This window comes from Mirounga angustirostris, unplaced genomic scaffold, assembly GCF_029215605.1.
Source record: "Mirounga angustirostris isolate CCGP_5_RB_7025 unplaced genomic scaffold, mMirAng1.0.hap1 SCAF_5, whole genome shotgun sequence".
NCBI lineage: Eukaryota > Metazoa > Chordata > Mammalia > Carnivora > Phocidae > Mirounga > Mirounga angustirostris.
Genome location: NW_026991713.1, coordinates 30,227,797 through 30,254,673, shown reverse-complemented (window position 1 = coordinate 30,254,673; position 26,877 = coordinate 30,227,797). Strand labels below are relative to the sequence as shown.

Below are 26,877 nucleotides of genomic sequence, written 5' to 3'. Positions count from 1 at the left end.
ATAATGAGTATAGGGGTAGAAATTCTGTTATTAATGGGATTTATGATTGATGAAATATTTTTTATGGCTATTCAGATTGGTTTCTGGACTGAGTTTACTCATTCTTAATCAGATGATTTGTATTATAACGTTAATTTTTAAAGGAGTGTTCATTAATTTTAAAACTGCTAACCTCAATGCTTTGTTTCCAGATAGTATTTAATTTGTGCTCAGGAATATATTTCGACTTCTAGATGCATATTTTACCAAAACTTCTAATGCACCAAGGAAAAAGGTGACAAACTCTTATCTTTCTGCACATTTGTGTGCTTACAACAAGGTCCTGTAGCATATGGGTCTACGGTAGGGAGGGCAGATGGCAGTGACTGAGGACTCTCTTAAGAGTGTCAGTGAAGTGAGTTTCATACATCTAAAAATAAAATAACAATTACTTATCTTAGCATATACATCCAGATGACACTTGCGAATTTATGTAGAAGTGACAGGAGGGCCTCCATGAAGCCTTCTGAAAAACAGTGTATCAAACTGTGTGTTCTCTTGAATACTTGGGATTCTAGAAACTTATTTGTTATCCAAGGGAAACAACCACGGTTGGTGACATCTCCATACATACAGCAGGAAGCTAACTTGTTAAGGGGAGTAACACATGGACACTATCTTTATGTCCTTTTCACGCCCCCACCACCAAAAGCCCCACCAAGAACAGTTTTGTGTTCTCCTGGTTAATGCCTATTTTATCTGAATGTAAATCTCCCTCTAGCTTCCCTATAGGCGTTTGCCAATCCCTTATGAGGTCAGGAGCTTGCGCTGTGACACATAGGAAGAATATTTATGTACTTACTTCATATCCTGCAGGACAAAAAAGACAGCATGAGAAATCCGTTGCCACTAATTATATGTAGCTTATTACTTTATCTTTAGAAGGTTTAATGTCAAAACTTGGAGGAGAGGATGAATGGTCCAATCTGGGCCAGAGCCTGAGTTTTCTACTGTCCCCGGAGTTCCGATGTCTGAGAAGAAGCCGTGTGGATGTGGGTTTGCATGTCAGCACCTGAAAGCGGGCGCAGCCCCCACTCTGGAATGAATGTACTCTCCAAAGGCTTCATTTCCAGAGGGTGGTGGAAGGAACAACAGAGACAGCGATGTGCCCACACACACAGCCATCTGCCATTCCAACCACATGTCTCTGCCCCCTGTTTCCTGCAAGTGATTCATCTATTCTTTTTCTCCTTCTTCAAAGATAACTGTGTAGGCATTTAAGGAGGAGAAAGTCATTAAGAAAAATGGAATCCGGAGTTCTTAGGCTGAGGTAGAGCCGATTAAACAGTCTGGAATTTCACAAAGCAAGCAGTGCAGGCGTGGACTCTGGATCTGCTCTCTCCCACTGGTGCATCATTTCGTAAGAGCTTATCACCACCCATCATGAACAGGTCAACAGAAGTGCCTGCGTGTAAACTAGGAGCCCGGGAGCTGCCAGCGAGCAGAAAAGAAGGGCAGAAGTCAGGAGAGAGATGTGGGGTTTTTCTAACTAGAGACGCTGCTCATCTTACCCACTGTCATCCATGGCTTCAGTCTCGAATTTTTGCTAATTTTCCACCGATGAATTGGATCTTTGTGACTTTCTTAAAGTTTTTATTTTAATTCCAGTTAGTTAACATACAGTGTAATATTAGTTTCAGGAGTACAGTATGGTTATTGAACACTTCCACACAGCACCCAGCGCTCACCACAGCAAGTGTGCTCTTTGAAACAATACGGACGTTTCATGAGTTTGTGTGCCATCCTTGTCCAGGGGCCATGCCAGTCTTCCCTGTACAGGTCCAATTTTAGTGTATGTGCTGCCACAGCAAGCACTGTGACTTTTTTTTTTTTTTTAGCACTGTGACTTTTTAAATAGGTCGATTAAAAAACTGCCTCCATGACAGGCTTTAAAGGATACCCTGACCAATAGCCAGAGACGGTGATTATGGCCACGTCCTCAACATTAACGGGTACTGGTGGCCACATGCTGTGTGGGAAGGGGATGGCGCATCCAAACAGAGGTGATCCATAGATATTTGCTGAGTTGCATCAGATTGGAGGTTCAAATCCTGGCTCTGCTTCTAGCTTCTAGGACGTTAGGCAAATTGCTAAACCTCTGGGAATCTCAGGTGGCCCCCATGTACGCTGAGGGATGAAGAAACCTGCTTCACAGGGTAGGGTAAGGACTGAAGAGGGTAAGGTATGTAAAGTCCTGTGTAGTCCTCACAACAAGGTAGATACGTACATTTCAGACGCAGCAGAAAACTCCTTGTCATTTCACTTCAATTTCCACCACATCCTACACCTTACAGCTAGCAAGGGAAAGAACTCAAAAGAGGAGTAGGGAACTCTGGCCAATTCCAGTGAGTCTTTACCCATCAGGAAAGGCGCTTTCCAATGTGGCACTTGCCAGTAGGACTGCATGGGACATCATTTCCTTGTTAATGGAAGACACGGGGAAGAAGGAGGGAAGCAGAGAGACAAGCAGAGCTGATCACACCTTCCTCCCAACTGTCAAGAGCCACCACATCCCCTGTGGCAAGTGGAAGGCCCAAGGAATGAGGAATTCTATTGCTGAGTAGAATATACAGATCCCAGATGAGATCCAGTTCTTTTTTTTTTTTTTAAAGATTTTATTTATTTATTTGAGACAGAGAAAATGAGAGAGAGCACATGAGAGGGGGGAGGGTCAGAGGGAGAAGCAGACTCCCTGCTGAGCAGGCAGCCCGATGCGGGACTCGATCCCGGGACTCCAGGATCATGACCTGAGCCGAAGGCAGTCGCCTAACCAACTGAGCCACCCAGGCACCCCGAGATCCAGTTCTTAAAGATGTTAGCATAATGCCTCCATTTTCTTATCTGTATAATGGGTGTTATAATAGCACTTACATCTTGGGTAGTTGTGAGGATGAAATAAGATAATCTACGTGAAGGATGGAGCACAGAAGCCCAGGACAGTCAGCAAACAGTGCACAAATGTTAGCGACTGTTAATATTTTGTGGTTTTTGTCAATATATGGAATTGTTAACAATTACTTCATTCATTACCTTATCAGTTGATCGATTTGGATTTAATAAATACTTGTTCACCCCATTTATTTATCATCAAATATTTATTGAGCTCTTACAGTGTGCTGGTACTATGCTGGGCTGAGGAGATGCCAAGACTCATTTGGCAAGAAATTTGAAGGCTAGTTGGGAGAGAGATGAGTAAAGAAAAACAGGACAAAACAAAGTGTATTAAGTGTCACAACAGAGAGTTGTATAAGGTGTTCCTGGAACCCAGAGAAGCCAGGAAGGGTTTCACACAGAAGATGCTCTTTGAACTGGATCCTGAAAGATGAGCAGCCTGAGGAGTTTGGGCTGTGAATTTCAGGTTGCAAAAAGGGCACAAACTTCCAGTTATAAAATAAATAAGTCATGGAGAGATCATGTACAGCATGATGACCCCAGTTAATAATACTGTATTGTATATTTGAAAGTTGCTGAGAGAGGGGCGCCTGGGTGGCTCAGTCGGTTAAGCATCTGCCTTAGGCTCAAGTCATGATCCCGGGGTCCTGGAATCGAGTCCCGAATCCGGCTCCCCGCTCAGCGGGAAGCCTGCATCTCCCTCTGCCTGCAGCTCCCCCATGCTTGTGCTCTCTCTCTGTCAAATAAATAAAACCTTAAAAAAAAGAAAGATGCTGAGAGAATATATCTTAAAAGTTCAACAACAACAAAAAAAGACGGGACTGAAGTTGTGAAAACCAAAGGGCTAGGGGCCACAAGGACTTTGGTGTGGGTGGTGCCCCACCATCTGCCTGGCGCCCCGCCCTGATTCAGGCTCGACCTTCGGCTGCCGCAGGTCCCCACCTGCAGCGCAGCCCCAGCCCAGGTACTGGGCCCAAGCCTGCTCATGGGTGGAGGATACGCAAGTCCACCTCGCTCATTCTCCAGTCAGCTGGGCTTTGTTTGGAGTCTGTTCTGAGCTCCTTCATTACGGCTGTGAGGTGCCCACCTTATTCCTATTCCAGGCTCTCCCTGGTGTTCCAGTCCTACCAACTGAGTTTGTCTCAGTCATTCTTCCACATTTCACCTCTAAGTTTCTCTGAAACCGGAATTCTGCCCTTTCTTTTAAGCCCTCCCCAGCGCTTGGGGTCTCTTCTCAAGCCCTGTCCTTGGCCTTGGGTCTCACTCCGGGCTGTTTGGTCCATCGATGGCAATTGCCTGCCAGATTCCTCCTCTTGGGGTGGCCTGCCAATGGCCTCCAAATGGCTGACCTGCCTCTTCCCTGCCCAAACAAAAACTCCCGTCGACAGCCTGTTTCAACTGCCTGGCGGAACTGCCCTCAGAGCCTTCCCATCCACAAAACTGGTTTGGTTCACCATTGAGTGAATGCCCAATGCCGCGACTACTGCCAATGATGAATGCGTTACCTCGGTATTAAAAGTACCACCACACATCGGCTTTTGAGGACACAGGTATGCCGTAAGCTCTTGTAAATTCCCCGTAAGAATTTGGACTTGCGCAAGGAGTCCAACAGAAACGATCAGAATATATGTTGCTAGTGAGCCTTGACTTTGTGGGCCCAGGCCCACCCATACTGCTGAGTCCTTCATGGCATTATGTCATCTTCCTTGACACTGCTCAGGGGATTAGGACACCAGTCATATGCTACCAGCCACCACTTCTCCAAAAACAAACTTGGGAATAAAGTCACGAGAAGAAATGAGGGCCATTTGGAAATTGGGGAATCCACATGTTCTCTGGGAGTTTTTATGTTTTGTCTTTTTCCCAACTGGAGAGCATTTTAGAGAGATGCTCTAAATTTCTATGTGCATAGAAATATTCAGTGAGTCATGCCTAGTGTTGTAGGTCTATTCCGGTGCGTGGGGTTTCCAGAACAATTACATAAGCGTTAGCATAGCCAGGAACTTTTGACATTTGTGGCAGCTTAATGGAGTTCTTTTCATCATGGCAAATATCCTAATTGTTGTTTCCTTAAATTTAAAATGCATAAAACTGGTGAAGTAGTATAAATTGATTTTGAGGCATTTCTATCAAATGTGCTTTGTTGGCAGAGAGACTGAAGAAAATTTGTTTGAAATGAAATACAGGTGATCAAGCTGTAACAAATACAATAATCTAATCATCTAGCAGAAATTGCCTTGGAGCATAAATTGTACATGAGACATTGTTCTTTTCCTTCTCCCATCCATCAAGATTTCCTTTATAATCTGGGTGTCTGTAGCATGTTGTTTACTTAGCATTAAATATGGGAGCTATTCAATAATACGGTTTTGAAAATGCTGGGCTTCAGAAAGTTACTGGAACACACCAAACCCTTGCTTTTATTTCTCAGAAGATTGCCCAGGAAATAATGGGATATTTCAAGTTCCACTAACATGTTTGTGGAAATGCTAGTTACCTTTGTTCGTTTGTTAGTTTGAAGATACTCAAGTTCCAACGTATCTTCCAATAAGAGAAACTAGAGAAAGATCCAACTAGAGCTATTATCAATTCGTCTTTTCCATCTCAAAAGTGAGCCTCCCCAAATCCAGGGCTTAGGGCCTTTCTAGGGACGGAGAAGTCCTTAGTTCTTGTAGATGTTGTGTGTCTTGCACAACTTCCTACTGGTTTATTTTCCTGCAGATAAGAGGTTGTAGTTATGGGTGTCACTGTATTTATTGGTCCAAAAGACTGGTACAAAGGACAGGCAGGCAGAGAGGGCACTGACTCAACAAAGGTTGCCATCTGCCTGTCCCTTTGGAAGGGACAAGACAGTCCATCGAGTCCAACTCTGCACACCCAAGTGCTGTTGGATTCTTTCCACATGACCACAAGCTCTTGAATACCCTTCCTCTGTAGCAAAGCCTGTAGGCGCAGAGCAGTCTGGGAATCCCCATAGGTGAGGCTGTGTGAACTACGTGGGCTGTGGTTGCAGAGATGAGAATGTAAATGGGATCACAAATATAGTAAGTATGCTTGTGACATATAGTCATCATTACAGTTTGCTTGTTGATGTTAGACTACTACGTGCCATCCAGGACTGTTTCTAAGAATCTACTGAACATGTACCCCCAGGGCTTAGGAGATAAGATGAAAAGAGGAATTTGGTGTCCTTGCCAAGATTTCTAGATAATGGGGAGGATTTTTTTTTTTTTAAGAGGAAATGATATTCATCCCAGGGTTGGGAGGATGGGGTGAGAAGAAGACAGCCTTAGCGAGTAAGAAAATGCTGCCAAAACCGAGGCTGACTCAGAATGTACCCTCTAGACCAACAGAAAAGAGGTGACGGGAGCTGTCCTACTCTGTTTCACTGAAAATCTCCTCATCCTACTGTTCATATTCCTGGCTTTCCACATCGGTAGGCACCAGGTCCAACTAGCTCTGTCTTCTCTGAGTCTGGAATCCATCTTCCCCTTCTCATTTCTCCAGCCATTGAGTTCAATCTGTCACCATCTTTCACCTGAATTCCTGCGGTAGTTTCCTAACTGGTCTTCCTGCTTTCCACCCTCCCCCAACAACCCATATCTCATCAAGGGGATCTTTTATTGTTTAATAATGGAAATTTATTGGGAATATTTCTATCAACCCTCAGGATAGACCAGAAGACTCAGATGGATAGAAAATGGTGGGGGGTGGGATAGAATAGGTGTAGGAGCTGTTCAACAGTGTTGTCCGTGCCCTGCCCCAAAATGAATGATCTTCCATCATTTCTGGGGAATTGTTTTCTAGCTTTCTATCCTCTTTTCAAGATTTTGATTCTAAGGAGTGAACATTTGTTCCAAGTTGGTCAGGTGGCTATTTGTGGGTGAGTAGAGGGCTCAGGGCACCCAGATTTAACAGTCTCATCACACTTTCCAGTGAGGGAGATGTAATCCTTCAAAAGGAAATAAAAATGGAGTAGATAGGGGTGCCTGGGTGGCTCGGTCGGTTAAGCGTCTGCCTCCTGCTCAGGTCATGATACTGGGGCCCTGGGATCGAGCCCTGCATCAGGCTCCCTGCTCAGTGGGGAGTCTGCTTCTCCATCTCCCTCGCCCCTCGTTCATGCTCTTTCTGTCTCTCAAATAAATAAATAAAAATCTTTAAAAAAAATTTTTTTTAAATGGAGTAGATAATGAATTTTCAAAAATCAGCATGTGCCCACTATATGTTGATTATAGAAGGGGCACCCAAGTGCAATGGTAATATATCTATTATCCCTTTGTTAACTAGCTTGTTAACTTATCTCTCTTCCCCAATAGACGCTGAAGTCATTGAAGGAAGAACCATGTCTTACTCATTTTTGTATGGCCTGGCCTCCTACAGATACACACAGTAAATATTCATTATACATTGTACAAAAGAATGAATCAACGTCCATTTAAATGAAAGTTTTGTTTTTGTCTAGTCTGTAAGCTTCTGGAATTACTTTATGGTCCCCCAGCCTTCAGTGATCCTTCTTCCTGACCTAACCTGCTCAACACTGAACTCAGTAGTACTCAGTCCACTCACCCTCTGGGTGCTCCCAAAGAGAGAGAGAGAGAACCAAGAGACTATATGTCAAATACAAGATTCTTTCTGCTCCCATTCAGCCATCTTTTCTGTCACCATTTGATCTTCAGGAACTCGTAACAAGCATTTGTTCCTGGGATGCTTAGGAATTCTTGATAAGTTGATACCTATCTTACTTGAGATTATACAATGAATGGAAAGAATGTGTTTTGAAATCAAACAGATGTAGGTTCCAAGATGAACCTACCAATTACTAGTTTTGTGACCCTGGATACTTTTTTTTAACTGCTCTGGATCTTGGGTTACATGTATGTTCACTGAAGATACTACAAGGGTAAATGAAATAATACATGCAAAAACACTTGTCAAAATGCTTGTCACGTGACAGGTGTTCAGTGAACATCAGCTCCATTCTGCTTTGGTGGCTTACAGTGACAGAGGCATGAGAGAAATCTGCAGTGCTAGAATAGGTAATTTGAACTGAAAGGAAAAAGAGAGAAAAGCCGAATGAACATAATGATTTGCTCTAACATGAATCAAACTCAATTATTAGCTTTTCACCAAACTATATACAACAAAGCAAAGTTTAAAAAGTGTTTAGGGTGCCTGGGTGGTTCAGTCAGTTGAGCGTCTGACTCTTGGTTTGGGCTCAGGTCATGATCTCATGGATTGTGGGATCAAGCCCGAGTTGGGCTCTGCACTCAACATGGAGTCTGCTTCAGATTCTCTCTACCTCACCCTCCCACTCTCTCTCTCTCTCTCAGATAAATAAATAAAATCTTTTTAAAAAATTTTAAGTGGGTTTAAGGGAGAAACAAGCCCATATATATTTCTAAAACAACAGAATTAGATATTCCACAAATTGGAACCTGCACAGGCATAACATTGGAAGAGATTTCTTCTCTAAAGTGTGGCGTTGTTTTGTTCCACTGGGATGAAGTTCTGAGTGTATTTTAAGTTGCTAGCTACTACCAGCAGAGAGGTCACTCATATGGAAACCCCAAGAGAGAATAGATCTAGGATTGGAGAGTCAGCAAGCATTCAAATGAGCACGTTGCCTGGGGGGTGGGGGTAGGGGAGGGGGCTCTCTCTGCTCATTAACTTTTTTCCACTCCTCTGGAATGCTCAATTTTTTTTAAATTTATCTCATCAATAAAAGAACATGTTAAATTAGGTATGGTATAATTAATTATGTGATGTAATAAAAATTATAGTAAGGTTGGTTCTAGAAAAAGGAATTAAAGAAACATTGACAATGACTGTATTTTTGTTTTCTCATTGAAGAAATCACAAAAAACTCAAGGTACTGCAGTAGAAAGATAATTTGAGTTTCTCTCAAATTAGATAATAATAATAATTTAAAGAACCGTGTTGACCTGAGGAGACATAAAATCAACTCGACAGCTCAAAAGGAGGGCATGATCCCCACTTCTGTCTCCAATCTCACTCCTCTTGCCCACTTTTCTTGTTCTCCCAAATTCTAAGCTGCTCACACATGGCAGATTGTGCATATGGTCTCCTGGTGTGGGAATGCTGAGTGTGCTAATTCATGGTTTGGAGGAGAGAGAAGGTATGGGGTAGAGCCGGAAGACGGTGAGCTACAAATAGTGTGAGCCACCTCCACACCTCTCCCTGCAAAACTACACCACTTCTTCCCCTGCCAAAGGGGAGCCATGGTGCCATAGTAGCCTGAGGACAGAGAGGCTTCATTTTTCTTTGGAGAAGGACTCTTCCCTGATAGGAGAAATGACTATCAATCATGGTGCCTCCCCTTAACCTGGCCAAGGGGAGGATGCATACATGATTGAAAGTAGGTCTATCAGATGCTCTTGACCTGGAATTCTGATGTCAAGAGAAATGACACAAAAACTCAGAATGGTCCCAGATCATTTACTCTGGTAGCATCGGCCAAAGAAAACTGCCTTATTCCTAACACTGGAATTCCTAGAGCTTCCCTGACACTTTTATGAAGATCCTCAGCTTCTCCTGTTCCGTGAGCTACTCTATATCCTTCTAATAAATTCATTTGTTTATTTACGATATCCAGACTTAGCTTCTGTTATTTCCATCACAGAATTTGGACTAAAATAGCTTCTCAAATGCTACAGGCTCCAATATGCAATGCTAAAGGTCAAAATTTGGGAGGTGGGGGGAGTCACTTAGGGTCAAACATTCACTAAGGCACCAAGTTCAATTTTTCTCAAGCCATTCACATCCCATGTTGGCTTTATGACAATTCTCACAAGCCTGGGAAGGCAAAGGAACCCCATTTTCTCAGGATTAATCTGATTGAAATCACCGGATTCTCTACTTCTGCCAGTGTAATTCCAATAAGCCCCACAGATTCTAGCAAAAGGTCAGTGGTGCTGGTCTAGGTGGGAAGTTTAAATCAGTCTTGTAAGAGGCAGAGCCAAAGCCGCATGGTAATTATATAACAGATTATGATGGAAGAGTAGCCACTGCAGTTAGGTCAAGAGGCATGTAAAAAAAAATCACTGTGTGGGCACCTTTTCAAACCGCAACCTTCCATTAGGAACCTGCATTTCCCAGAAGATCCTCAGTCCTTCATTTAGGCAGCAATTTCAGTCAGCTGGAACCACGGTTTCTGCACGACAGCAAACTGAGAAAAGAGACTGTATTTTACTTTCCTATAAGCAACATCTCCTGGCATTGGCATTTTGTATCCCTAAGATGTCACATGCTTTTGGAGTTATTTTCAGTTTGGGTTTGCGAAGTATCCTAGATTAGCAATAACCCAACCTTCTCCTCCTGGAGGTTAGGGAAGGAAGGGGGAAGGCGTGCATAGGAGAGGAGGCTCCTGAAACATTTACCAGAGCCCTCCTCAATCGGGTAAAATTTCTTCTTTATAAAATTTGTTTATTTTCACTGCAGGTGCTACTCCAGTGCCCAGGGTCTCCGTATATTCTTTCAGTCAACATTTGTTGAGTACTTAGTACGTGCCAAGCACTATAATCTGTACCAGGCACTGGTAAACGAGGTGGGCAAGGGGCTTCGCCCTGGGGAGCTTCTAATCCGATGGAGGGAGACGTAAACAAACACAGTTTCAGACCTGCTTGGCGCCCAGGCAGTCCCTGGGTCTAGCCAGTGGGTTAAGGGGACTCTGATGTCCTGACTTTCCAGGTAGAAATGGTTGTGTGAAGGAGCAATTAGGACAAACGCTTCAGGCCAGAAACGATCAAACCAGGCAACTGTTGATGGCAAGTAAGTTCAAAGAAAGACTTTCAGGGAAGGTCTTACTTCCACTGACGTATTTCAGTATTTCTTTGTTTGGCCCATTTGGAATCTAGCAAGCGCCTTGCCTTTGTAGAATGATCTGTGATTTGTGCAGAGCCCTTTCATTTGGTCATGAGAGGAGGGCTGCACACATATTACCCTGATTTCACAGACGAGAAGACGGAGGCTCACTCAGCTCTCCCAGTGTTTCCAGCCAGCTTCACTGCAGCCGGACTGCCCCCCATCCTGGCCTGCGCCACGGTCCTCACTTCTCTTCTGCCTCTCTCGTCACCATCTTTTTCATCTGGCACAAAGTCCTCTGCTAGTGTGGGTTTGATCGGGATCAGCCACGGTATTTTGATTGGGACATAGAACATGTCCCCCGACATGCACACACTCCTAGAAAGTACATAACCCAGTAATCTGCTACCATCGTTGGTCAAAAATTACTACTTTTAAACCTTTCTCTGCCTGGCTCAGAGGACAGTTGAGGAAAAGAACCCCATTGCCAGTGGGGCATTGGCCTTCCCAGCAGGGATGGTCACACAGAGCAATCCAGAGAGGACACTACGAACCTAATTACTGTTTTGCATCAAACACTAGAATTATTCATCGCAGCAACATTTCCTCTGAATTTGTAACAGTAAGAGTCCTGGCCTTCCATGACCCATTGGCCTGATTCATCCATCCCCATAAAAATTGATTAATTTCATGAGAGTAGGATAGAAACCACGCGCAGGTAAACCTTTGTTGTGATAACATGGCCTCGACTGTGCTCGCTTGCGCAGCACACAGAATGATCATATGGCCTCTACTAATGAAAGGTAACGTTTATCTAGCACCTATTGTAAGCCGGGGTCTATGCTAAGTGTTTCATGTAATTCTCTCATTCCATCTTTATCCCAACCTGTTCAGGTTGGAACTACTATCATAACAGTTTTACAGATGAGGAAATTGGGGTTCCAAAGGGGACCTGTGTGCTCAACAATACAAATCTACGCAGGGATGGAGCCGTTCGAATTACGGGCACAGACTATTCGAGTCAGACCTTCACCCAACTCCCTATTTTAGGCACAAGGCAACAGACGTCCTGGTAGAGGAAGGGTCTGCTTAAAGTCATACAATAGGTCTTCACCAACTGAATGAGACTTTGCTTCCACGTGGCCTCTCCCAACTCAAGAAAAGCTAGAAAGAGTCTTCGGTATTTGCCTGCAAATTTCCAGAGGAATATCTTTGGAGAGTGGGAGTTGAGTCCATGCCATGGAGAGTGGGGTTCTGACAAACCGATGCTCATGAATCTAATGATGAGGTCATTTACTCAATTAAAAGAAATATTTCTAAACAACCATAAAGGGGCCGTTTTCCAGCAGGAGTCCCGATCCCACTTGGATGCGTTCTGAGAAGAGCGAGCCTGGAGAAGGATTATCTGTTTCATAAGAGTATATTTTTCTCAAGCTGTCAGGGGAGTTGTCTTTGAAAAACTCATAAGCAGAAAGTTAACTTGTAATAAGCTGATGATGATAATGCAGATTTTATTACTTTTGTTGTTTGGGCTGTCTTCCTCTTCTTCTTTTTTTTTAAAAGGAGCTCAATAACCACACTGGATGTTAACAATCCATTAGCTCTAAAAGGAACATTTTTAGTTCCCAGAAAACTCATTTTACCTCCCAAATCTGAACCTGTAAACACAAAAGCTCTTTGTCTTACAAAAAGGCTTAGTATTAGTTGTTTCCACAAGATTAGCCCCATTGATCCGAAACAACGGCGCTTTGGGAAAAAAAATGTAGGACATTATCAGTTTTAATCATTTGTCCGGGAAGCTGCGCTTGGACTAATGTTATTTATCCAGCTGGGTATACCGACTAGGAGGGAGAAGATCAAAGCAGTTGTCGACTGTGTACCATCTACAATCTGTCCTGATCATCAGTCAAGCCCGGAGCCCATGGGCCTGATGACAAACACCTTCTTACACATCCTTTTAGGACGCTGCTAAGTGGATGGCAGGGCTGTCCGTAATGGCCACAGTCCCCTCCAAGGATTGCTAGGATCTCTTTTCAGGTCATTCTGAAGTTCTGCTTAGTTTTCCACATGGTCAGCGCACAGAAAGCACAAGATGCGAACACTGACTTTTTTGACATGCAATTTGCAGCAATAGGCCCCTTGCGATTATTAAAAAAAAAAAAAAATCACACATAAAAAGGGGTGTGGGAGGAGGCCTGCGGCACTGTGTGTGCCACCTCTAGATGGGGCTGCCTCGGCCCTCTCCTGCAAGGAAGGCTGAGCTACCACCGCATCCCCGCTCCTGTCCCGCCTCCTCACTCTCCCTAATGGCAGGATGGCAGGACGGCAGCATCGGACAGCATGGGAAAGGCACTCCTGGGGGCGGGGGGACAGTCCTTGTGTGTTCAGTGAAAGCATGAGGCTGGGGGTGGGGGGACCCACACAGAAGATGGCTCGGCCAAGAAAGGAAAAATGGAAAGAGCAGAAAAATAAATCAATGAAAATACACATCACATCAATACAAAACCCACAGGAGGCATTTACCTGAGAAGCAAGAAAGCAAAGGAGGCAATTTAAAGTAGAACAATGTATGGGTCTCCTGGGTGGCTCAGTCGGTTAAGCATCTGCCTTCGGCTCAGGTCATGATCCCAGAGTCCCCACATCAGGTTCCCTGCTCAGCAGGGAGCCTGCTTCTCCCTCTCCATCTGCCGCTCCCCCTGCTTGTGCGCGCTCACTCTCTCTCTCTCTGTCAAATAAATAAAATCTTGAAAAAAAAAAAAAAAGTAGAACAATGTAAAAGTGACAGGCAGCACAGGGCTCCCTTCTCCCGCAGGGCTGCTGGGTGGGAGAATCCATTCCCACCAGGCACAGGATTGCTTTCCGAAGGACGCCAGCCTCGCCCAGATGCTTGGAAAGGAGCTTGCAGGAAGGTAAGAGGGAAGCGATCGCAGAGAACCTGCCGGCTGGCCCCTTCCCTTCCCGAATTTGAAAGCTTCTCAGAGAACTTTCAAGGCTGACAGCTAAATTTAATCAGGGTTAAATCACTGAAATGATGATCATGTTCTTATGTAACACAAATGAAAATTGAATCTGCCAGTGCCTTCCCTACAAAGTAAAGGCACTGGCTTCTCAGAGCAGCCCCGCCGTTTGGAAATGTTTCCAAGTAAGGGGAGGCAGGAAATGTGGAAGTCTGGTTCATTGCTAATGTCTTCTAGGGACTGGAGTCCTGGAGGTTAGACAGGCAGGGTCCACAGCAGGTGTTCTGGATCGGCAGTGCTCACTTGGCTCTCAGTTCAGCAAAATTCTTCCTACGTGGCATCCTAGCTACATCCTATATTTGAGACAGCTGTTTTTCCTTAGGAGCTTCATATATTGTCTGCAAAAGGAGCTTGCATAAACCGCGCTACCAGGGACTTGGACTGAATGAAACATCGGTTCCTTTTGATTTGGCACCAGTTCGATCATTTTAGAAAATGTGCAGGTCCCGTTCCGGTTCAGACTGGCTTACCACGTGATATATTCTCTTTCGACATCAGTGTTAAGTCAATAGTGCTACGTCATGTACCTTTGATGTGACGAGATGGCCGCTCTACCTCTGTAGGCGTCCTCCCCCAAACCCACAACCCTTGTCAAACCATGAGAAAGACATCAGCTAAACCCAATGAAAAGCATCCTGTAAATTACCTAACCAGTAATCCTCAAACTGTCGAAGTCATCAAAAACAAAGTCTGAGAGACTGCTACGGTCTGGAGAAGCCAAAAGACACAAGACAACTGAGGTGATATGGTGTCCTGGGTGGGATCCCAAGAACAGAAAAGGATATTAGGCAAAAACTAAGGACATCTGAATCAAGTATGGGTTTTAGTAAATAATGGTGTATCATTTTTGCTTGCACAGCTGTGACCAGTGTGCCATGCTGTTGAAAGATATTAACAGTAGGGGAAACCAGAAATGGGGAATATGGGAACTCACTGTACGATCCTCACCATTTTTCTATAATTCTAAAACTATTCCAAAATTAAGTGCTCCTTAAAAAATAAATGTTAGAAGTTAGTTTGGCTCATAGTTCTGTGAAAGCAATCATCTGAGTCCATGTCAGGTTTCCACTTTGGTTGGCTCCAGCTCCTCATCCCAATGTCCCATTATTACTGATATTTGACCAGGAGGAAAACTGACACATATAGGACTGAACACGAGGTGAGGGTTCATGTGGTAAAGGCGAAATTTCTCTTCTAGAACTCCTCTCTTTGCTTCTCCACTCCAGCACCAGCCGTTATGGGCCTCATCCTACACCTCCTGCAAGGATGCTGGGTTATAAAGGAATTTCAGATGATACCTTTTTAAGGGTCTATGTCTTTCAACAGGATATTTTGGAATCCTAAGGGGTGATTTTATAATAGTAGAATTCCCCAAACAAGAAGCACTTGGTTAGGAATAAAGAATGGCTCCAGTGGTCTTCAAGCCCTTTCTACTCATTGGGCCGGCCGCTTCTCAAACGATACGACGTCCACCAGTCGGAATTAGGGCAGTGGCCATAAATCCTGACTCCTAAGGTCATGAGTGCCTGGAGTCTGTCAGGGATAACGTGACTTCTCATCCTGCCACGTGCCAGCCAGTCAGTGTGGGAGTGAGTCCTGGAGTCCGTGACAGCAGGGGACCGGAGTCAGCCTCGAAGAGTCAACCTGTACCTTGCTTTTTGGTCTTTAATAGCCTGAGATGTTGCCGCCAGCTAACTAACCAACGTCTGCAACTGCTACCATGAGGATATGATAGACTTTGGACTCATAAATCCCGAGTTCAAGTCCCCACATCCAAATTTGACACTTCCTGGCTGTGTGGTCCAGGTCAGGTAACTTAATCTCACTGATCTTCGGGTTTTTCATCAGGAACAAGACTGGTCATTATCCTGCTGTGAAGGATTGCTGTGAGGATTAACCACACAGAGTGTGCAAGAGCCCCTTGCTTGAAGTTTGGAATAGAGTAGGTGCTGAACAAATATTCTTCTTGCTCCCCTTTCCCTTCCTTTTTCACACAGCCAGGACAATGGGGACAGGCACAGCCTGGACAGCTCAGCCCCTTCCACAAATGGCACTCTCTGTTCTCACAGGACTAGCATTTCTAATAGGATCAGGAATTCTGCTAATTCATTGATCATTAATCCTGAGGGGTGCAAATAATCTCTTCTGATTTGTGCAGAACCAAGCAAATGCTTCCTTAGGGTGTGCATGTATTTATTATTATTTTGTTGTTACGCAGTGGGAAGGTCCAGTTTTATCCCACCAAAAATTGTCTGGGCAGCTCTCTTGTTGGACAATGAGGGTCAACTGAATCCAGGAGCTATGTAAAGTACACACAAAAAAGGGCTGTTCAAACCAAGACAGGGACTGTCTGCTAACAGGACACCTTGCTGGGAACGATAACACTGTTCTCTGTAGAACTGTGGCAACAAATAAGCAGGAAGCACAGTACCTAGGAAGGCTAAGAGTGGTGGGGAGAAAGAAGCAAAACAATATATATATTTAAAATAAATTAATACAGGGGCGCCTGGGTGGCTCAGATGGTTAAGCGTCTGCCTTCGGCTCAGGTCATGATCCCAGGGTCCTGGGATCGAGCCTCACATCGGGCTCCTGGCTCGGCGGAGAGCCTGCTTCTCCCTCTCCCTCTGCCTCTCTCATTGCTCATGCTCTCTCTCTCCCTCTCTGTGTCTCTGTGTGTCAAATGAATAAATAAAATATAAAAAAAAAATAAAATAAATTAATACAATACAACAAAGTAAAATAAAATAAAATGCAAGTGGCTGGGCGGGTTGAACAAGAAAAGAACGCTCAATGCAAAGACCATCTGAAGGGGCAAAGCCTGGAGAAAGTTCTGACCTGAAACCCTGCTAGGGGCTCAGAAGGGGAGGCTGTCCCAACACACAGGCCATTTATATTTCTGCCTGGTGGCCACTTTCTCGGTAAATGTGTTTCTGTCACGCTAAGCGTCTCAGGGTGTTGGTCCTCTGGGAACTCCTCTTCTCTGCAGCGTGGCCAACTGCACCCTACAGTTTGCATCCAGCGGACAGAAGAAAGCTCCTGTCTTCCTATAACTGGCGTTAAAATTAAACAACCAGACTCTCGGTGGTGTTATTTATCACGGTCTGCATGCCATCATGTAGACCAAACTTGATCTTGAGGGATTCTACAGAGATGTTGATACTTATGACCCAAAGGGGTCTTAGATTTTAATGGTTTTAGTGCCAAGTGTCCTTGCTGTGTTATTTCAGAAAACTTTTTAATCAAACAGGTATACATGTTTACGGTGAAAGATTTAGGTAGTGAGGACCAGCTAAATAACTATCACCCGTTATTTCATTAACCCATGATAACGTTGCTGTTTTCTTTTTCTTTTAAAACTATGTTTATAGGGGCATCTGGGTGGCTCAGTCAGTTAAGTGTCTGCCTTCAGCTCAGGTCATGATCCCAGGGTCCTGGGACAGAGCCCGGTGTTGAGCTCCCTGCTCAGTGGGGAGCCTGCTTCTCCCTCTCCCACTCCCCCTGCTGTGTTCCCTCTCTCGTTGTGTCTCTTTGTCAAATAAATAAAATCTTAAAAAAAAAAAAAAAAAGGTAGTCAGGGGGGTGCCTGGGTGGCTCATTTGGTTAAGCGCCTGCCTTTGGCTCAGGTCATGATCCCAGGGTCCTGGGACCGAGCCCCACATCGGGCTCCTGCTTTGCGGGAAGCCTGCTTCTCCCTCTCCCACTCCCCCTGTTTGTGTTCCCTCTCTCGCTGAGTCTCTCTCTGTCAAATAAATAAAATCTTAAAAAAAAAAGCTGTTTACATTTTTAATATAAAAGTTTAATAAAAAACGTGAAAAAGAAGAAGAGAGTGTCCATAATTATGCAACCTTGACTATCAGAATTCTGGGGTTTTATTTCAGGTACTTTTTCCATCTCTACGAATAATATTCCTTCTTTCCCAGGGTTGCATATATACAACCTGTATACAAACTGTATGTACAGTTGAGTACCAGGACATTTTACCTGACATTGCCGCAAGTTTTTCAGGGTTAAAGGTTTCTCTCCAGAAATCTTTATTTCTAAAGTCACCCTAATGTCACAGACTAGTTGTACTGTTGCTTATATGTTAACTCTTCCCCTATAGCTTGAAGATAGTTTGTTTCCAGATTTTGTTGTTAAAAATACCACTGTATCAAAGTAGTACAACCCTAAAAAATTTTTTTAAGATCCTGGAAACACTATGATTTTGTTACCTCAGTTGTTTTGCTTTATGTAAGTGACCCGGATGTGCACGGTGCTGGGATACCAGAATGAAGAAGATACAGACTCTGTATTCAGAAGACTGTAGTGGAGGCAGGATAGGGTGGAGACAGATGCTTATACAGCATATTTTAGTTCACCTTGAGAAATACAATAACAGAAGTAAGCACCAAGTTCTGTGAACCAATGCATTAAAATCATGTGCATGGTATCCAGCACAGAGTAGGAAACGCTCAATAATGAAATGACAACCATGATGATGATTGCAGCCATCACATGGCTGATAGAATCTTTTAAATACTGGTTTCCATGATTCACACTTACAGAAAAAATAAATAAAAGCAAGACAGCACCAAAAAATGCTCCTTGAATTATGAAAATCAATGATAACCAATATATATGCTTAGCCTATGCTGGCAAGTATCGAAGATTATCAAATTCTTTCTAATTCCTAAAACAAAGTTCCTCATGGAACAAAAGCTCTTTCCATAGTAATGTTCTAATGCCATGATGTCATCCTAGCTTGAATGCGGTCACACGGAATGACTTTATTCTTCTGAACATGACATGGGTCAGACAGAGCTATTTTCAGAGAAGAGGTCAATTTAGTTATACTTTTATTTCTTCAATATATAAATTATATATATTATACATAACATATATGTTATATATATATTACACATAATATATATAAAATAAAACTAGTGAATCAAGGCAGATCTGAGAACTCTAAAATTTTCCATAGGTAGAATCTTATTTTGCATTTAATTCCTGATTTGCCTCGTTTCCTTTAGCAGCCACGTCTGCAGACCTGAACGATGGTTAATGTTTAAAAAGGTACAGCGTGTTCTGGTTCACAACCTTGCTCATTTCCTCTTTCTGATGGCGCCCTTGTGATTGCAGGACTCAAGTAAGGCTTTCATGACACGAGAATACATGAGAAATGATGCTTGAGTCATAGTAAATGTGAGATTAAGGTTGCTTGCTGATAAAGAACGCGTAGCCTTAAGGAAAAACTTGAGTCGGCTTGGACCTCTCTGGAGATAGTTTACTGTAGGCAGGGAAGCCATCCACAGCCACCACTGAAATATGCGTAAGGATTTTGGGCAGGAAACGAAGGAAATGCTGCATTAAACTGAAGGCACAGTGGGATTTAAATAATCCAAATATAGACTCTGGTGAGAATCGGATCAGGGCACTGCTTGGTAGTGGCTACCCTCTCCTCTGCGGCAGCAGAAAGAATTACACGGTCTGCCCATCAAATCCAGAATACAAAGTGCTCTCAAGTCCTCCAACTACCCTCCTCCTTCGTGTATTGATCCTCTTCTCATTAATGCCCTGGACCCTGTTCCCTGAGAGTGGCACAGTGCAGCTATTGACAGTACCCATAAATGCTCCGCTCTATCTTCTTCTCACCAATCCAATTAGTTCCACACCCTTAAAATTTTACTCAACGCTCAACTCCTCTGAGAAGCGTCCCCTGATTACCCTGTCCTTCTTCCTTGTCATTGCAAACCCTTAGCCATTGTTTGCCCATTGATTGGCGCTCTTACTGCTGGGTATTTCCTACGCTCAGCAGGAGGCTCAGTCCCACGGGCTCCGTGGTGAGTAAGTCCCCAGACACTGTCCTCATGGAGGTCACAGTCCACACACAAAAGATAGCCTAATAGAAGGCGCTAAGGGCAAGGATGGAGATAGACAGGTGGAAGCACAAAGACTGTCATCTTCTGGGGTGTCAGGAGGCTTCCTGGAAAAGCTCAGATAAGTGGGAGTTACGCAGGTAAAGGGAGGTGGGGAGAGGCACGCCGATTTGTACAAGAGGTGGTGCAGGTCAGAGACAGATACGACGGGCCCCTTGGCCCCCCCGCTTCCCCCCCCCCCCCCCCGTGCTTGGTTTATCAGGAATCTTCTACCTGCTGATAAGAAGGTCTCTGAATGTGGGTTCTTTTCGTGCAATTGAATTATAAGCTCTTCTAGGGACCACAGTTTCTACTTATTTTGCTTCCTTCCCCACAGGTCTGCTATTGTCCCTAGTGTTTGCTAAAGCACTAAAGAGTGTTTCCAGAGAGTGTGTTCCACCATCTTGGGCTACACTGCTGACTCACTAGTCAGCCCCCGCGCGCTCTGTCCACCAGCACTAGCAAGACCGTGTGGCCGTAGACAGATGCAGCGTGCTCTCCGCTGCAACCCGAGACCCAGGCAGACATGCATGCCTTTGACTCAAAGCACGTACGTGCTGCTTCCATGGAGGAACCATCCAAAGCACTTTCCAGGAAAGTTCCACAGTCCTCATTAAATACCAGCTTTCTGCTATTTCATATTCTTAGCCTTTGTGATGATAATTTGCCTTTTATATTCAAAATCCCTGCCCCAATAATTCCATCAGGGTTTCATTGGATAATAATAATAAAAAAAAAAATCCACTGAGCAATATGGAATAGAAGTTTTAATCATCATCCTACAGAAACAAAGTCATCATTTTTTCAAAGTAGGATCTTAAAAGCACCCTTTTTGTTGATGTGATTGCTAGCTACCTCAAACATCGCAAATGTTGGGTGGTCACTGTTGTCTCTTGATCCATTTGATTTTATTTAAAGTTAGAAATACTTCGTGGGCACATAGGCCAATATCTTACAAACCTGTGAGAGCTTTGTGGAGTCCCCCTGCTTCCCAGCGGGCAGGTTGGATGCCTCAGAGGGAGGCTGAGGCACGAGCTGTGGGTATTGCTTCTGGCCTCCCGTTTGACCTCTAGGTAAAAAGACCTCCCCATTCCAAGACTGCAAAATTGCCATTGTTCATGGATGGTTAAATCCTAACCCCTTTTCCCACTGCCTGGGGTCAAGGGTGGAGGAGGGAGGAGAGTTAGAATAGCAACAACAGGGCAAACTCATTAAAAAAAAAAAAAAAAAAAAATGGAGAGAGTGGGAGAAAGCACCAAACAAGTTTTACAGGCTTTGCCACTCCAAAGCTGTCATTTCAAGGTTATGGCTTTAGAATGACAGAGGAGGCATCTTTCCACCTGAGCACTCTGGTGGAAACAGCCAGAAGCTAGCTTGCCTCTGGAAAGAAGAAAGAAAAATCCTGGAGCTTGGAGCCAGGTGGGGGAATTTTGGCCACGGAAACCAGAGCTTTCAGAATGACCACATGATGCTTGGAGACCTTTGTTTCTGATGGCTCCCTAGCAAGGTCATACGTAGTATGGAAATCAAACTAATGGACTGTTTTAAGTTCCCCAGCCGGACTTTGCAAACCCAGGTGATCTTCCAACAGGCAGACACTTCACGAATGAGATGGTGAAATAAATAAAGCCAGGTGCTCACCCAAGGCCTGCATCATGAGGGGGAGAAAGGCAGAGAAAGACGTTTCCTTATCTAGTTAAACTTCCCCGTTCCCAGGTCAAGTAATTCCTATCAAATACATTAGACCTTGTACGTGAACACTCAGGGAAAGCCAATAATGCTTTCTGGTTGGCTTTTGCTCTCAGCCTCAGTGTCCTGATCAGTACTTTAGAGAGGTTAACACCTAACTCAGCGAGATAGTTACCAAGACTACACGAGGTAAGCTTTTCAAGTCCTCCCACAGTAGGCTTCTTCCTTTTCTCCCACCTTTCTGACTCCTACTGTTCTTACCGTCTTGGCAGTTGATTACATAACAAACTCAGGGCACCTGCTGGCTCACATTTTCACTCCTGGAACGGTCTGAAAACTCAGTGAGGACAGGAACCACGTGGGATACGCTTCCCCCTGAGGTGATCCCTCTGACAGAGTAGAGAGACGTAGGTGCTGGTCGCCATGTGTTTCTGTACCTGCGATGACCTGCTTCATGCTTGTGTGACTTTTCCTCCTTCTCAATAACATAGCAAGGGTGGTGGTGATGAGGAGAGCCAAGGCAAGAGAAATGTAGATAAAATTAAATTTCCTTACAACCTGCAGGCCATTGATGAATACCAGAGACCAGCAGAGCAGGACATTCCTCAAGGGGCTCATAACCGCCTTAATGTTAATGCTTTGCTAGAGACTAAAGCAACCTTAGCTCCACAATAGCCAGACAAACAGGATCCTCTAAGTCTTCTTGAACGTAGGGGAATCCCTTTAGAGATTTCCCCCAAATATATAATCAGTCAGTCCTCACAATCACAGCACAGCTCTTTCTGCCCACGGGTCCTGCCCCCTGCCATAATAAAAACACCATTTTGCACCAAAAAAGTCCCATCTTTTTTTTTTTAAAGATTTTATTTATTTATTTGACAGAGACAGAGCACACAAGCAGGGGAGGCGGCTGGCAGAAGAAGAAGCAGACTCCGCACTGAGCGGGGAGCCCGACGCAGGGCTCGATCCCAGCACCCTGGGACCATGACCTGAGCCGAAGGCAGACGCTTAACGACTGAGCCACCCAGGCGCCCCTAGCCAAAAGGGCAGTTTACAGAAAGCTTCACAGCTTTGCTCTTGAATCTTTTGAGAAAGACCAGCACTCTTGCCACTGCTATATTGAAGCTGACAAGCACCGGGCAGGGACTGTCTGGGAGACGTGGGCTTCTACAGACTGATGCCTCCTAGAGACAGGTACAGAAGGACATTTGAAAGTGCCACGTCTTTCATTTCACAGGTGAGTAAGCTGAAGCCGGAGACCTTGTTTTGCCCAAGATTATAGGCTCGTTGGAGATTGAGCTAGATAAAAGAAAACCCATGGCCAATAGTTTCCAGCTCCATTCATTTTATTCAGAAAAGGTTGATTAAATGTCTACCATGTGCTTAATATGTTGGGGGTACAGCCGAACATGACACGATCCTTCTCTTCAGGGAGCATCAGTCTAAGGGGGATGAGGAACAAGAAAAACAGCCGGTCATACAACAATGGAGTAATGGAAGTAAAGGGTACTAGGAAAGCCAGGCAAGAAGAGTGAGGCACTCAGTTGCGGATCAAAATCAAAAGGACACCAAAATGTCAGTAACCGAGATGAGGAATATTTTCGTGCTAAAGACGGTATCATTATGACTAACTTTTCCCTTTGGTTCAGACTCTAGTATGGCTCAGCAAGGCACTCTTGCAGCTTCTCTCTTTATTTAACGTGTTAATATTTTGTTAACTGTGGATTTTTTTGCATTCATTTTGGTTGTTTAAAATATTACATTAAAATAATCTTTATGTCGATGGCTGAGTTCTTCTGGTGCCCCCCTCTAAAATTTTGCACCTTGGGCAAGAGCCTCACTCTAGCCTCCAGGGGAATCTAGCAGAGCCAGAGTGGGGATGGGAGGAAAGGGAGGGTCCTTTCTGGGAGTTCCAGCAGAGGTCTAAGGTTTTCAGATTCTGCTTCCTTGAGACCTACGGATTCAAAAAGAGCCCCATCGGGGGAGATGTAGGACATTTTCAGCCAGAGCAGCTCAGCCTTGACCTGTTTTGTTTGCTAACATTTTGTGTAAGGGCTTGTCAAATTCCTAATTTGGTAGACAAGGATCTTCAGGTCTAAAAAAAGTTCTTACAGCAAGGGGAAAAGATTAGGTTCAAATACAGAAGACCCATCACATCCATCACAGGGCCCGAGTTCGGGGTTGAAGGATGGAGGATACAGGAGAAGCAGGCAAGGCCTCCAGTCCCCAGCGAGAGAAGGAACACATGGAGCCTACCAAATGCTGACTGACCTGCTAGAGATGACAGGTTTCAGAGTTCAGCTCTTAGCTCTCCACCCAACTCTCCTACAGCACCCTGTTAGCAGACTCATTTGACAGACGTGTCTGGTCATTTAACTGGACTGTGTAGTTTGCATCCCCTTATCTGTCCACCGAAGAAAGGGTCTAAAAGGAGAGTTTTTAAAAATTGGCTATCATAATAGAAAATCTGCTTTCCTTAGACAAATGCTGAATAGATGATGATTGGGCCAGGGGGCAGAGCCAGAGAAAGAAAACATCTTAGAAATGATTCCTAAAACTGAATTAAGTGTAATCCAGCCAGATTTGGGGGGGGGGCACCACATTGCCCAACTCCAAGGGGCGACCTCTCAGTGTTGCCCGTGTAAATGGAACCCTCTGGAGTCATATGACGCACAATCGTTGACTACACAGCTATGGTTTATGACGGTTGCCTAAATACCCACGAGGAAATAATAGCTTGTGTCCATATTTGGCTAATTCATGCATCCTAACCCATGCATCCTAATTCAAACTATTAGGCTCTTTCAGTTTTTAGCAAGCTAGATTCTCAAATTCTGAAATTTTTCTCTAGCAAGACTTCAATTTTCATTCTCTTGGATCCCTGTAATTATTAGGGATGAAGGAAGTGTGTGTGTGTTATAGTGACAAACGATTAAGGTGACAGGGGAATCCGGGAAGCCACTGAAAGTCGTCAGCTAAGAAAGATTTCAAGATCAGGGTCAAACTTATTATATTGGTTGGATTATATATACAACAAATCTGATAAGATCGAGTTTTCGAGGAGAAGATATCAAAAGGGACCCTCATAAATTCCCAGCAAGCTTGGTATTTCTTAAAGGCTATATGGGGCTATGTGTTTAAAATCTAAATTATATGCATACAAATAATTTTAAAGCAGGTTTTAAAACTATGTCTACAGTGACCCCACCAAAAATACATATGACTACAGGAGAAAGAATGGTGAGTTTATATGCATTTAAATGATGGTTCTCTGGATAGTGTGGTTATGGGTGATTTTCCCCTCCCCAGCTTTATTGAGATATACTTGATCTAAAGCATTGTATAAATTTAAGGGGTGCAACGTGTTGATTTGCAAAATTATATATATCAAAGTGATTACCAGTAGAACTTGAACTAACACCATCATGTTACATAATTACCATTTCTTTTGGGGAGTGAGAACGTTCAAGATCTATTCTCTTCGCAACTTTCAAGTATATACCACAGTATTATTAGCTATAATCACCATGCTGCACCTCAAATCCCCAGAACTTATAACTGGAAGCTTGTGCCCTTTGACCAACATCTCCCCATTCCCCCCACCCACTAGCCCCTGGTAACTACCCTCTAGCCCCTCTTCTATCAACATTTTTATTTTTAAATTATTATTATTTTTAAAGATGTTATTTATTTGAGAAAGAGAGAGAGCATGAGCAGAGGGAGGGGGCAGAGGCAGAGGGAGAAGCAGGCTCCCCGCTGAGCCAGGAGTATGATGTGGGGTTCGATCCCAGGACCCTGAAATCATGACCTGAGCAGAAGGCAGCCACTTAATCGACTGAGCCATCCAGGAGCCCCTCTATCAGCATTTTTAGATTCCACTTATAAGTGATCTCATACAGTATCTTTCTCTGTCTGACTTATCTCACTTAGCATAATGCCATCAAGATCTATCCCTGCTGTAAAAAATGGGACTGATTATGTGAGATTTCAAAGGTCTTTTCAAGAAGTTTGCTCTACTCTCAGATGGAAAGCCATCGTCTGATTTTGAGCAGAAGGCTTCTAGAACCTGGCACATTCTTCAGTGGTATCACTCTGGTGGTGCAGGGGATCAAGGGCACAAAGAAGACCAGCTGTGAGGCTATTTCAATAATTCAGGCAAAACATTCTGGGGGCTCAGAGCAGAGAGATGGTGACCGTGGTGAGGGACTAGAATTATTCTGACAGTGTGCCTGACGGAACTTGCTGCAGGTTTGGATGGGTACTCTGAGAGATAAAGAGAGATGAAGGAAGGCTCCGAGGTTTCTGGCCTAGTTGGAGTTGCCACTGACTGAGATAGGTGGAGCAGATCGGGAGGAAGACTGGGGGTTCAGTTTTGGACATGTTGTATTTGTAATGTCAAGGGGCAGTGGGATTTGGAGTTCAGGGGTCAGACAGGAGAAGGAGCCCGGGACTGGAGTTACATTTGTCTATGAGTTAGCAGTGGTGAAACAGGACCCATTGACCTTGTATGGGTGACGTGCTCATGGGCTCAGCAGTCCACACCCACTCAGATCTGGGGTCTCTTAGCCCCGGGTCCCTCCACTCCACGGACGACCCTTCCTGCCTGGTCTCACTCAAATGTTACCTATACACTCCTCCTGTGAGTATGTCAGGAAGAGGACCCCAGGTAAGATGCTTTTCTGGTAGGATGCTGGTTGACCCGGAGAGCCACAGCTAGGGAGCAGTCCAAAGCCATGAGTGCTCCTGCCTGCCTGCTAGCTAGCTAAAATATGTGCATCTGTTGGCTTTGGCTTTGTGCTTTAAGTAAACTCTATGCCCAGCATGGGGCTTAAACTCACAACCCTGAGATCAAGAGTCACCTGCTCTACTGACTGAGCCCGCCAGGTGCCCCTGTGTGCATATGTTTGACCTATTTGTTCTGAGACTTGCTCGGATCATGACCCACCAACTGGTTGGGCTCAAATAATGCTGACTGGCCAGTTCGAAGAAACTGCACTACCAGGAAGAACCTCATAATCTCTGTTGATCAGGTTGATTGGGGCCATTTGCTACAAATAAAAATAATCATCTTATTTGATATATATAATAGATATTTTCTCAGTAGTACATAAGGTGGATATAAAAGCATAGAGAACTTTACCACTTTTTGGACCTATTGTACATATTTTACGTTTTAAAAGTGAGCTGCCTATGACCTAGGTTTAAGACAACCCACAGCCACCCATTTTAACCAGACTGCTGCCCAGGACCCCTGTTCTGCGGGGACTCTGGCACTGCCCCCCGCCCCCACGGGGCTTCTGAGGACTCTTCAGAGGCCATCTGCCTTGTCTCCACAATGCGCCACTTCTCTTTGAAACAGCTGTTCCAGAATTCAGATTTCCAGCCCCAAGTTGGCATTTCTCTGATCCATTTGTAACCTATGCACTATTCATGTTTGGATTATATTGGATAAGTTTGGAGGTTAAAATTGATTCATGCAAATGGATGACTGAGTCAGCAATAAAAACATGACCTAGAATAAT

At 44.3% G+C, this 26,877-nt stretch overlaps 1 long non-coding RNA gene and 1 other non-coding gene across 6 annotated transcripts in view; one reads left to right on the top strand and one right to left on the bottom strand.

Moving 5' to 3' along the window:
- LOC123843449 (uncharacterized) overlaps positions 1-26,877 on the top strand; it is a 58,445-nt gene that overhangs the window by 14,946 nt on the left and 16,622 nt on the right. For all 5 annotated transcript variants that reach the window (XR_008505934.2, XR_010411422.1, XR_010411423.1 and 2 more), the window contains exon 2: positions 22,238-22,592. This is a non-coding gene — a long non-coding RNA (uncharacterized LOC123843449). The remainder of the gene's footprint in view (positions 1-22,237; positions 22,593-26,877) is intronic.
- LOC123845092 (U6 spliceosomal RNA) lies at positions 1,748-1,854 on the bottom strand. The gene has a single exon (XR_006790937.1). It is a non-coding gene; the product is annotated as a U6 spliceosomal RNA (small nuclear RNA).